This window comes from Lagopus muta, chromosome 4 (assembly GCF_023343835.1).
Source record: "Lagopus muta isolate bLagMut1 chromosome 4, bLagMut1 primary, whole genome shotgun sequence".
NCBI lineage: Eukaryota > Metazoa > Chordata > Aves > Galliformes > Phasianidae > Lagopus > Lagopus muta.
The window spans coordinates 32307047-32317697 of record NC_064436.1 but is presented as its reverse complement, the minus strand read 5'-3'; positions in this window follow the sequence as shown (position 1 = coordinate 32317697).

The window sequence follows — 10651 nt, the reverse complement described above, 5'->3', positions numbered from 1 at the left end:
CAACAGGCAATACCACATCTGCAGCAAATAACACGGCTGGGAAGGGGGGGGAAAAAAAAAAATCAGGCAAAAATATCTACACAGCAGATAATCCAGACCATAATAAAGGAGAGAGGCATCAGTTCTATTTTCTATCCCAAAAGCCTCAAGGTGGTTTTCACATTCTTCATTGTTGTTGTTGAATATCAGCATCATAATTAACCAAAATTTCCTGTTCCTCAGCTGAAAATCATTATCTTAATGGTGACTGATTAGCACAGCTCAGCCAATACATCCAGCCACATGTGCCAACATCAACTGAAGCAAAAACATGTATTGCTAAATCAAATGAAGTATGGTTCCTCTCTAAAAAAATGATGCTGTAAAATACATAATTGTTTCTTGCTTAGTAGGAACCTCTTTGCTGCTGAAGTTGGATCTAATCACCTTACCAGCATATTTACTGTTTTTCTCCTCTCCCTTTACTAGAGTAGATCTGTAAACTGTATGTGGTAAGGTGCAGAGTAACAATGCTTCTGCAATTGCTAATTTCAAATATTCATTTAGGATTGTTGGGAGCATTAAATACCATATTCCATACCCCTTACACACATTGCCTTAATGAAAGGCTTTTCTGGTAGCACCACAGCATACCGCTTCTACTTAGCTAACCTTTGCTTTAGAAAGAAGAGGCAGAACACAACTTATTCAGAGTTAACTCCAAAATGTTTTCTAACTGGAATCCTTAAATTGGCAAACTCTGATTCTAGTTGTAGACATTAGGAGTTGCTCATTAAAAGGCACAGTGCAACAGCTCCACCTCTTCTCTCTGCCTTGGAAAAGTAGCTTGATTGCTAGTGGCCCAATGGAGCACTGAATGCAAGTATACTGACGTCCATAATGCAAAAAGGAGGCATCTGAAAAGCATCCCAATTTTGCTTGCTCTGACAGGACAGAGATTAAGATGACTGATTGATACAAAAAACACAGATTACACTCTCAGATTTAATTTTCCAGAAGGAAGTATTCAAATAGCAGAGAACTTGCATTTCTATAGCGTGGAAGGGATTAAAGGTCCATACTGTTGCTTCATAAAAGGACACCAAAATCCAAAGCGAAACCAACCAAAAAACAACAAAAATTAAAAGAATCATCCTTTTTCAGTTAGTTCAGCTTTACTCCAAAAAAAAAAAAAAAAAAAAATGTTACCTGCTAATTAGAAGAGGAAAAGCTCTTCAGATCTGAAGGATAGTTAGAGAAAGTGACAAATTTTTATAGATGGGTATTCTTGTACAAAAAGGTGCAAGATGAACTAGATGTTCACCTGTGACATGAAAATCCTTGAAGCAATCTAGAACTTTCACACATCAGAAATACTTGTGGCTTGTCACACACGTATACAGGAGAATAAAAGAAAAGGTGTGCGTCTTCGGGGAAGTCTCCAGTCATGGCAAAAAAAAAAAAAGTGTTAGTAGCAAAGTAGTAATTTCTTATGTTATGCTTACTCAAAACATTTTAATTTTGAGTAGTTCCACTTAAGTCACAAATATTGTGTACAGATTGGATATAAAATTTTAGTTATTATGAGAAATATGTTCAGAGGTAGGCTCCTGGTTAATTTTCTTCTCTGCAGAAGACAGGAAGATATCAATGCAATTAATTCCATTTGGAGAGCTACAGCAGGACAGATGTTTTTAAATCTGCTTTGGCAAACAACAAAAGATAATTCACAGAGTAATTAAGGACATAATTTCGTAGTTAGCTTAGTGCTTTCCAACCATCTAGTTTCTCTTTTCCTAAAGCAAGCTCAATTTTGAGCATTTTTAAAAGTTCAGACTAAATAAGAAATAAGACATCCACTAAGACATTCACTTGGACTAGGTACTGCTTACTCCATAAATCCAAAAACATACTTCCAAAACAAACCCAATCAACACCTAGGAGTTTAGCTGCTTTCATTTGCTTAGATTATCAGTTGCATCTCAAACTCTGAGAATTTCTTTACCTCTTTATAGAATCACAGAAAGGCACGGGTTAGAAAGGAACACAATGATTATCTAGTTTCAACCCTCCTGCTGTGGACAGGTCACCAACCACCAGACCAGGCTGCCCAGAGCCACATCCAGCCTGGCCCTGAACGCCTCCAGGGATGTAGCATCCACAACCTCCTTGGGCAACCTGTCCCAGTGCTTCACCACCCTTTGTGTGAAGATTCCTCCTGATATCTAACCTAAACCTCCCCGTCTCAGTTTAAAACTATTCCCCCCTGACCTATTACTGAGCACCCTTGTAAACAGCTGTTTTCCTCCTGTTTATGTGCTCCCTTCAAGTACTGGAAGGCCAAAATGAGGTCTCCCTGGAGCCTTCTCTTCTCCAAGCTAAATAATCCCAGTTCCCTCAACCTTTCTTCATAGGAGAGGTGCTCCAGCCCTCTGATCATCTTAGTGGCCCTCCTCTGGCCTAGAGACTTCAGATTATAGAAGGATAGTAAAGGGCTAGTCTTCAACTCACATCCTCAGTTCCTTTTCATAAGGGTGCTTCTAGGCTTGTTTGTCTCCTAGTACTTCAGTACTACTGAAGTGTATTACGTAGCCCACATGAGGAGTTTTAACTTCCTGGCAGCCTTACCAAGATATTTTCCACAATTTAGACCATAATCAGCATTGTGTACTTCAGAACTCTGAATGTTAAAGATTAGTAAGTCACTAACAATCAATTCTGGGCCAGCACTCCAAAGGTTGGGAGGGGGTTTTGCTTGAATCATATTTTACTGAAAAAAGTAAAAGCATTTGATGTACTACCTTTTTTCATGGGATATCTCTAAACATTTCTGAATCACTGGTAAACTTTCTCACATCAAGTTATTTCAACTACCTAAGCCTAGTAAAACGAACTAGAAAGTTGTGTAAAAGTGTGAGTTCAGGCTAAGCATATTGCAAAAGCAGCAAAAATACAGCAGCAGTGAAAAGGCAGCCCCATGCTGTGCTACTCTTGGGAGGCCCAAAGTGCAAAGAGTGCAGCTGGATACATGATTTTTGGTGTCAGACAGATGGAAATTCCTGAGTGCATGGCAAGGTCAGAAAAAACTACAGCAGGAGAGGCCCATTTTCCTCTAGCAGTTCTGAATCTAATCTCAAGGCTGAAGTTACTTGCAAAATAGCTTCAGGTAGAAAACTCAAACCTTTGCTTTTATGTTCCAAAGATCAGATATGGTTTACAAAACAAGCTTCAAAATTACTTCATATGTAGGATGTCCCAGTGCATTTTTGATTGGTTCAGAGAATTTCTAAATTATATACATTTCTTTGCATTACACACATTCAGTTTAAATTTATGGAGATGAACATCCTGTTTTGGCTGTGTATCACAGGATACTTAACCCCATTCATTTTTCCAGACTTCTAGAAACATGGTACAAGACTTTTAGGGAATGCTATCTCTTCTGAACACACTGAACATGAACAAGAATGCACAAATGTGTACATGTGGAAAAAAGGGTAATTACCCCTCCGATACAAGTAAAACAGCCTCAAAAACTCAGCATTCAGAAACCATTTCTCTGCTAGACAAGGCTCCTAAGGCTGCAGTAGTGGCTTCATGACTTTTACATTCTGCTGCTGAGTCAGGAGATCAGAACCATGTGGTGTCAGAACAGACACCTGATCCCTATCAGTTCTGTCTCAGAAATTCAGCCTCAGAAGGCAAATGAATCCTCAGCTGCCTGAAATTCAGGCAAACAAGAAGTGAATTTTTTATGTCAAGATCTTTACAGCCCAGCTATCATAAGTCATAGAAATTATTTAAGTAGTTTCACATTATAGATGCTGCACAACAATATTTTGCTATACCTATACCCTTCTGCCTTTAAAAGGCAAAAGCAATAAACCAGACACGCAATGGTGTAGCTTTCCTTTTAGTAATAACTTAAACTCAAACAGAAGAATTTTCCTTACAGAATAATAAAAATTGTATCAATTCAACTCCTGTTATTATGAGACATTGACTCTTCTTTCAGAACTTCAGCAATCTGTTTACGTAACAAGAAATGCATCTTTCTGTCTGCACTCCAGACAAGTGCTTTCCAGGCACTCTCTCACATCGCTCCTTTAGTCTGGCACACACCAACTGCCTGCACTTTCTGGTCTTCTGTTGAGCACAAATTAGAATGAGCTTTCTTATGAGGCACAGTCCAATTCCTTTAATTGCTCATCAACAGAATAGTACCTCTCAGAGTTTTCTGCAGGCATACCTTCATGCTTCTCCCCAGCTGCATTCCAACACAAAGTGAAACAGATGATCTTAAACCATGTGCTTTAATACAACATATCTAAGATGACTTCTTCCTGGAGGTGCTCAAGAAATGTTTAGATGTAGTACCGAGGGACATGGTTTAGTGGGCAATATTGGTGGTATATGGACAGTTGGTCTGGATGATCTTAGAGGTCTTTTTCAACCTGAATGATTCTAAGAAAGAACCAGGCATCGCTCTCCTACATTTGTCCAGCTCACAGTTACAGTGCACGTAGAATTGGTCTGGCTTTGCCAAGACTGCTGCTCTAACATGCCCCTTATGCGTTGATGCACAAAGCCAAGGAGTGTGCCTGAATGATACATGAATTGAAACTCAAGCTTGAGCCTATTACCACTGAATTCAAGAGAAGCATATTGGCCCTAGAGGACAAGAGTATTGGTAGTAATTCCATTGGTTTAGTCTTTATTCTAAAGATTTCCTTTTAAAGTGTTTCAAAGTAGCTGATGGACAAATTTCACTTTTTTTTTTTTAAAGTAGTTTTGAATTTATTCCACACTTAGTTTCTTCTACTTGCAGTACAAAGAGGAGGTGAGACATATCAAATTTAACAGGGCCACATTCTAGTTCTGGATAAGCACATGCAACTTCTATTTCTTAAAATAATCATTTAGCAAAATTAATTATTTTCATGAGTAAAAACTAAGGAATCAGTCCACAAAATAATTTTTGCATCTCAAAAACTTCATTTTTTGAGCTTTTGGTAAGTTCCTCAGGATTAAAAACTTAAAAGAATTTAAAATCCCTCAGGATGTCAGTATTTTCCTATTATAAAGACTTTTTCATCTGCTTTCTGAATAGGGTCAGATGAATGGGCTGGATCAGTGGTGTGCCCATATAGAGAAAAATAGCAGAGACTCTGCAATAGACAAGCTTCACCCACAGAAGCTCTGCAGAGCCGCAGTGAGGAAAACCCATATTTTTCCAGTCACAAAGTATGTAAGAGATACCATACTTACTGATACCAGTAAGTAAAAGAGTGAGCTAGCATGTGCAACCTACCCTTCAGTGAGACATGAAGCTTCTGTTCAAACAGCTCCATGTCATTACTAGTCCTTTTGAGTACGAGTAATTATGAGTGCTTTGTTTCAGGAAGTACACAGAAGTCTCTAGAAAATTTCACAGGTGCTTCTAAAACACTGGTGTCTTCCAGTAGAGATATCACCCTGGTTTCATCCTTCAGCTTCCTTTCCTTTCAAAAGAACAATGTAAATATGATGCTTTTCATGCTGATGATCAGGAAAAGTATCACAATGGTACAGAGACAACTTTTGTTGTCTTTGTCTGCAGTATCAGACTATAACTTCCTCACAAATACTTCTTAACTACAATCCAGCATACAACTGACCATTCTGAAACATTATAGCAAGTCTGTTGGTGCAGCAGCAGGTAGCAAAGATCATCATACAGTCCAGCCACCATCCCATCACCACCATGCCTGCTAATTAACGTCCCTCATTTGTCTGAGGTTAAAACACACCAAACTTACCTGTTGAGAATCTCCTTCTCAACTAAAAAAAAAAAAAAAAAAAAAAAAAAAAAAAAAAAAAAAAACACCTCAAGTCAAATTTCAGTGTTCTCATGCATGGCTTAAGATTGAGGATACTTTAACCATCCATTTTTTTTTCCCCCTGGTCAGTCAGTCATTATTGGAAATTGTATCTATGGAAGTTTCTTTTAGTGACTTGAGTGGGGGAAAAGGCACACCTTGAAAACATCCAGACACAGCACAAGCTTTTCATTGTCAGTGGCTCACAGGTGTGCTATTGTTGAGATTGTTGTTCTTACCTAACAGATGCTAAGAAAGAAAGCCTTAATAAATTAGTCGATATGACATAATTGAAGTGAAGAAATGAACTGGCAAAGCCTCTTACTGACATATGATTCTGAGCATAATGTAATTTATTTTTACTTTAACTATTCCAATGTATTCAATTTATGTTATGTGCCTCTGCTGTATATTTCTGAAGAGAAATATTTGCTTTTTTTTTTTTTTTAAAAAAAAGACATCTTTGAAATTAATTGCTTTGATTCCTAAGCCCTATTTCAATGCTGGTGATACAATATTTATGAATTTTTAGAAGTACAATGAATGCATAATGATATGCATTGCATGATATGAGCAAAAAGAAAAGAGGAATTTCTAAAGGTCAGATGCATGAAAGCTTGAGAGGAGATTAAAGTCATGCTGCTGGTATTTTGCTGGTTCTTGATCTGTATCCTCCACAAACATTTAATTAATAAAGCTTTCAACATGCTGAGAGGATGCTGCACATACATTCTGGGGGAAATGACTATTTAAAACAGGAGAGTTGAAATAAAAGAAATGTGGATACTCCCATTAGGGTTGTTTTCCTTGAAATTCAAGGCACTATTTTTAGTGTCTCAGAATGACTTGGGGAATATACTTTGATTTTCTTAGAATTCAACAGAAAGAGCTGTAGTATAAATGAATATTAATTCAATTAATGCCATTATAATCTAATAATAATGTTTAGATACTACTTGTACATTTACAGTAGCCTACCTAAAGCAAAATGACTGACATGGCTAAAGTTTCAGCTGAGCAGATCCTTAGAATCACAGCTACCTACTGTCTACTGAAATTCCCTGTAGAACTCTAAGCTGTGTAGACCTCAAGCAGTAACATTAGCAAACTGTGAACCTGTGGCATGAGAACATGTTAGGTATAGTGGAGGGCCACAGCTTTCTTTGCTAGACTATTGAGGAGCATGCCTTAAAGGAGCTCTCTCCTAGTTCTAAAGAACAAACTGAAAAATTATCTCCATGAATGGTAACTTGTATTGTTTTGGTGAACAGCCATCAAAATTTCACTGAGATATATCATCCCATAGCAGTAATTACTTCCATCACTTGGTCTTAGCTTAATGTTTTCTGTCGTGTTCATCCACATCCTTTAATATCCAAACATTTGCCTCTCAGGTGGTTACTGAAAATAGTCCCTCATCAAGACCAGACAGACAGATCTTGGACAAATTACTCTTTCATACACTTGATAAAAAGCACTCAGTTTTTTTTTGAAATTACATTACAGCATTTTTTAACATTTAATTTTCTGTTCTGTGTTCAGTAGAATGCATTATCAGGAAAGAGAGCCTGTGACATATATCTACAACTTCCAGAGTGTTCCAGAGACTTCAGATAGTTCTTAGAGTAGAGCTCTCATTTATTGCAGGTGTACCAGTGCCTGAACAGTAGCACTCATGGCTGGGTTCTTTTGCTCTTTGGGATATCTTTTCTGCTACAGACATTTCACAGTCCTCTATTTCATACAAAAATACAGTGAACATCTCTGTCAACAAGCAGTTCTGTTTAATACAAATAGAATAATGCAGACAGGGAGGAAAGAATGAGACTATAAATTTAGAGGCAATCTCAGAAAAGTACTTATAAATAAATGACATTCAGCCCAGTATGCGTGGTTATAGGCCTATACTTACAACTTCAATGTAAAACTGAATGCAAACATAGGTTCTCTGGTTGCACTTCCTAAACTTATTTACTTACACTCTCAGCTGCTTCATTTCTGTCTGAAGATGTCTTCCACAGAGACAGCTTAAGTAGCAAAAAAAAAAAAAAAAAAAAAAAAAAAAAAAGAGATGTGAACACTACTGTGTTGCATCATTTATCTGCACTGCCTATCCATTTTGTGCAATTTAGCTGGTCTGAAGTGCACAAAAAGCATCAAAAAAAAGACCTCTGATATAAAAGAATCTTCAAGAGAAAGATGGAGTTCCTACCTCTGGTTTCATACCAGTTAAAGCACATCACAGAAGGGGAATGGAAACTGTTGATATCTGGAAAAAAAATCACAACCACAGTTCAAGGACATAAAAGAAACAATTATAAATGACAACATTAAATAAAGAGGTTAAAAAAAGGTAAGAAGGAAACAATAAGTGTACAGAAATAACAGAATACACTGCTTTCCAGTGTCAGCCTAATTAAAAAACAATCCAACACACTATCACAACTCGCTAATGGTTCACAGGGCCTGGCATTTCTTTACTTCTCTCACAAAGTAGAGAAAAACAATAAGAAAAACAGAAGTACACATTGACATTTACATTTCCATTCAAAAATACTGTCTATTTTTCTATATGAATATAACCTACTTACTAATTCCCCCCTTACAAATACTGAAGCTTTAGAAGGCCAGATGTGCCACCATCAGTGCTCTTCCAGCAGGGGTCTGCCTCTCCCAGCAGTAACCTTTCCATTCCCCTTTCCTCATCCCAGGGTAGTAGAATTAACTGTGGCTCCCTGGCCTTCCCTCATCCTCACAGGCACGTGACACTTCATAGGAGATTCATAGTTAGGAAGAAGAAAGGAGTACCATAGAGTTTTGGAGAAGGACAGAATACTGGTATGGAACCCCCCAAAAAAGAGCATGGAGGCAAGGCTGCACACTTTCAGGTCAGATTACATGAAAGTAGGAGAGCATCTCCAGTAACACAGCTTTCCACAACACCTTGGAGCAGCCTCTGCTTCTTTGCTCTTTCTGTGAATTCTTCACCAGTCTGGATTCACTCTAGACACACATGGATCATTTCTTAGCCTTCCTGTTCACTTCCACTTACACCCTCCTCTTACACTCTCCTCTTGTTCTCCTACTTACATCAACCCCACCCAGATCCTTTCATCCAACTGCTTTCCACCACTCTTGTCAGAAACACAGCACCACAAAACTAAGCTTTGCCTGCACTACTGAGGAGTCCTGATCCAGCTCTCAGTTTCCCAAACTTGGAAGCATGTAGTTGGCCATCAGTGTTGCAAAGCCTAGACTAGAATCTCTCCACCCATGAAGTATAAATCCAGGCATTAGAATAGAAATTCACTCTAACAGGAAGCAGGTGATGTTGTAGATACCAGCTGGCTCTAACTCTTGCATTCCTTTCTTCTGTTTTTAAATTTTAACTTTGACCCCATTTCTTTCTCACACATACACGTCATTAGCCAAACAACTCTGTGTTTCACAATTAAATTTAAGAAATGATAATAAATTGCCTTTAGTCTAAACAAAATGCAGAAAGCTGACACAAGTTACCTTTCCTCAATAACAATTGAAGTTACGTGCTTTCCACTTTCCCCAGTGACAATAATGGAAACAATTTGCATTATTGTTTCAATGAATACACAACGTAGATAAGTAGACATTGATCATACCTAGTGCTGTACAACAGATGTTGCAAAGAATGAAAGCCAAAACACTGAAAATGTTGCATTCCTAATAAACAAGCTGTTCCTTTTTTATTGCCTTAGTTACGGTATACTGGTAGATTCAGATAGCTCTGATAAATGTAACAACACAGATCTGCTTAATAGTCAAACACTGTGCAGGTGCGCTTCATTAATGTCAGACATGGAAGGATTGTTCCCTAGAGACTACAGATTTATACAGTTGAATGCTTTACATACTCCACACACTGCAACAAGCTGGATGCCATGACTCTAGGCCAAAGCAGAGCCAAAGTTCGCAGCTAGACTCTGCAACATAACTACCAATCAACTACCTTGCAACGCAGAACAGAATTTTTCCTTTAAAACTACCATGGGACATAAGCTTATATTTAGTTTTAAGTTCTTTTGAAGCTCAAGTCAGAATCCTCTTTTTTCCTCAATCAAGTTTCTCACAGAAAAAGGTAATAATATTCTTGAAAAAGGAAAAAAAACTCTCAGAGACAGTCATGCTTGCTGCCCTGAGGTTCATCTGGACACCAGCTTGTTGGGTGAGGCCAATAGGAGCTTTCATCTCCCATCAGTGCTAACAGACATAGCCTGTGATGCCACATTATGTAGTAGTCAGAACTCCATGACCATATAATTTGCCACATCAGACATGAGGACTGTGGGCTTTGTGTATCTGTATTTGTCTCTTCTAGTTTCTACTTAAGTGGTAAAAGAAAGAGTTGTGGTTTTGAACCCATCCAACACAACCATTCCTCCCACTGTGAGCCTGAATTTGTTGGTCTTACTCCTGAACTTCTTCCTATGCTTCAGTAGGACAACTTGTGCATGAAGCAAATAGAACTGATAATGTTTTAACAAAAGCTTCCTTCATCAGCTCAATTTCAATAGCTTTCTCATATTAAATGCTCTTACCTTTCCCAAAAGGAAAAACTAGCCAGCTTTACCTTAAAAAAAAAAAAAAAAAAAAACTAACATTTCCAGAGATTATTTCAGCTACAGCAAATAATTAAATTTGATTCTTGTGTTAAAAATATTCCTGATTTATTTTTGCTTCAAGTTTTTCCCACTTTTTATTGAACTTCCACTTCTACTTCTGAACTGGCAGCCTAACTCCCTTTGGATTGAATGTTTTAGCAAGATCTAAGTCATGAA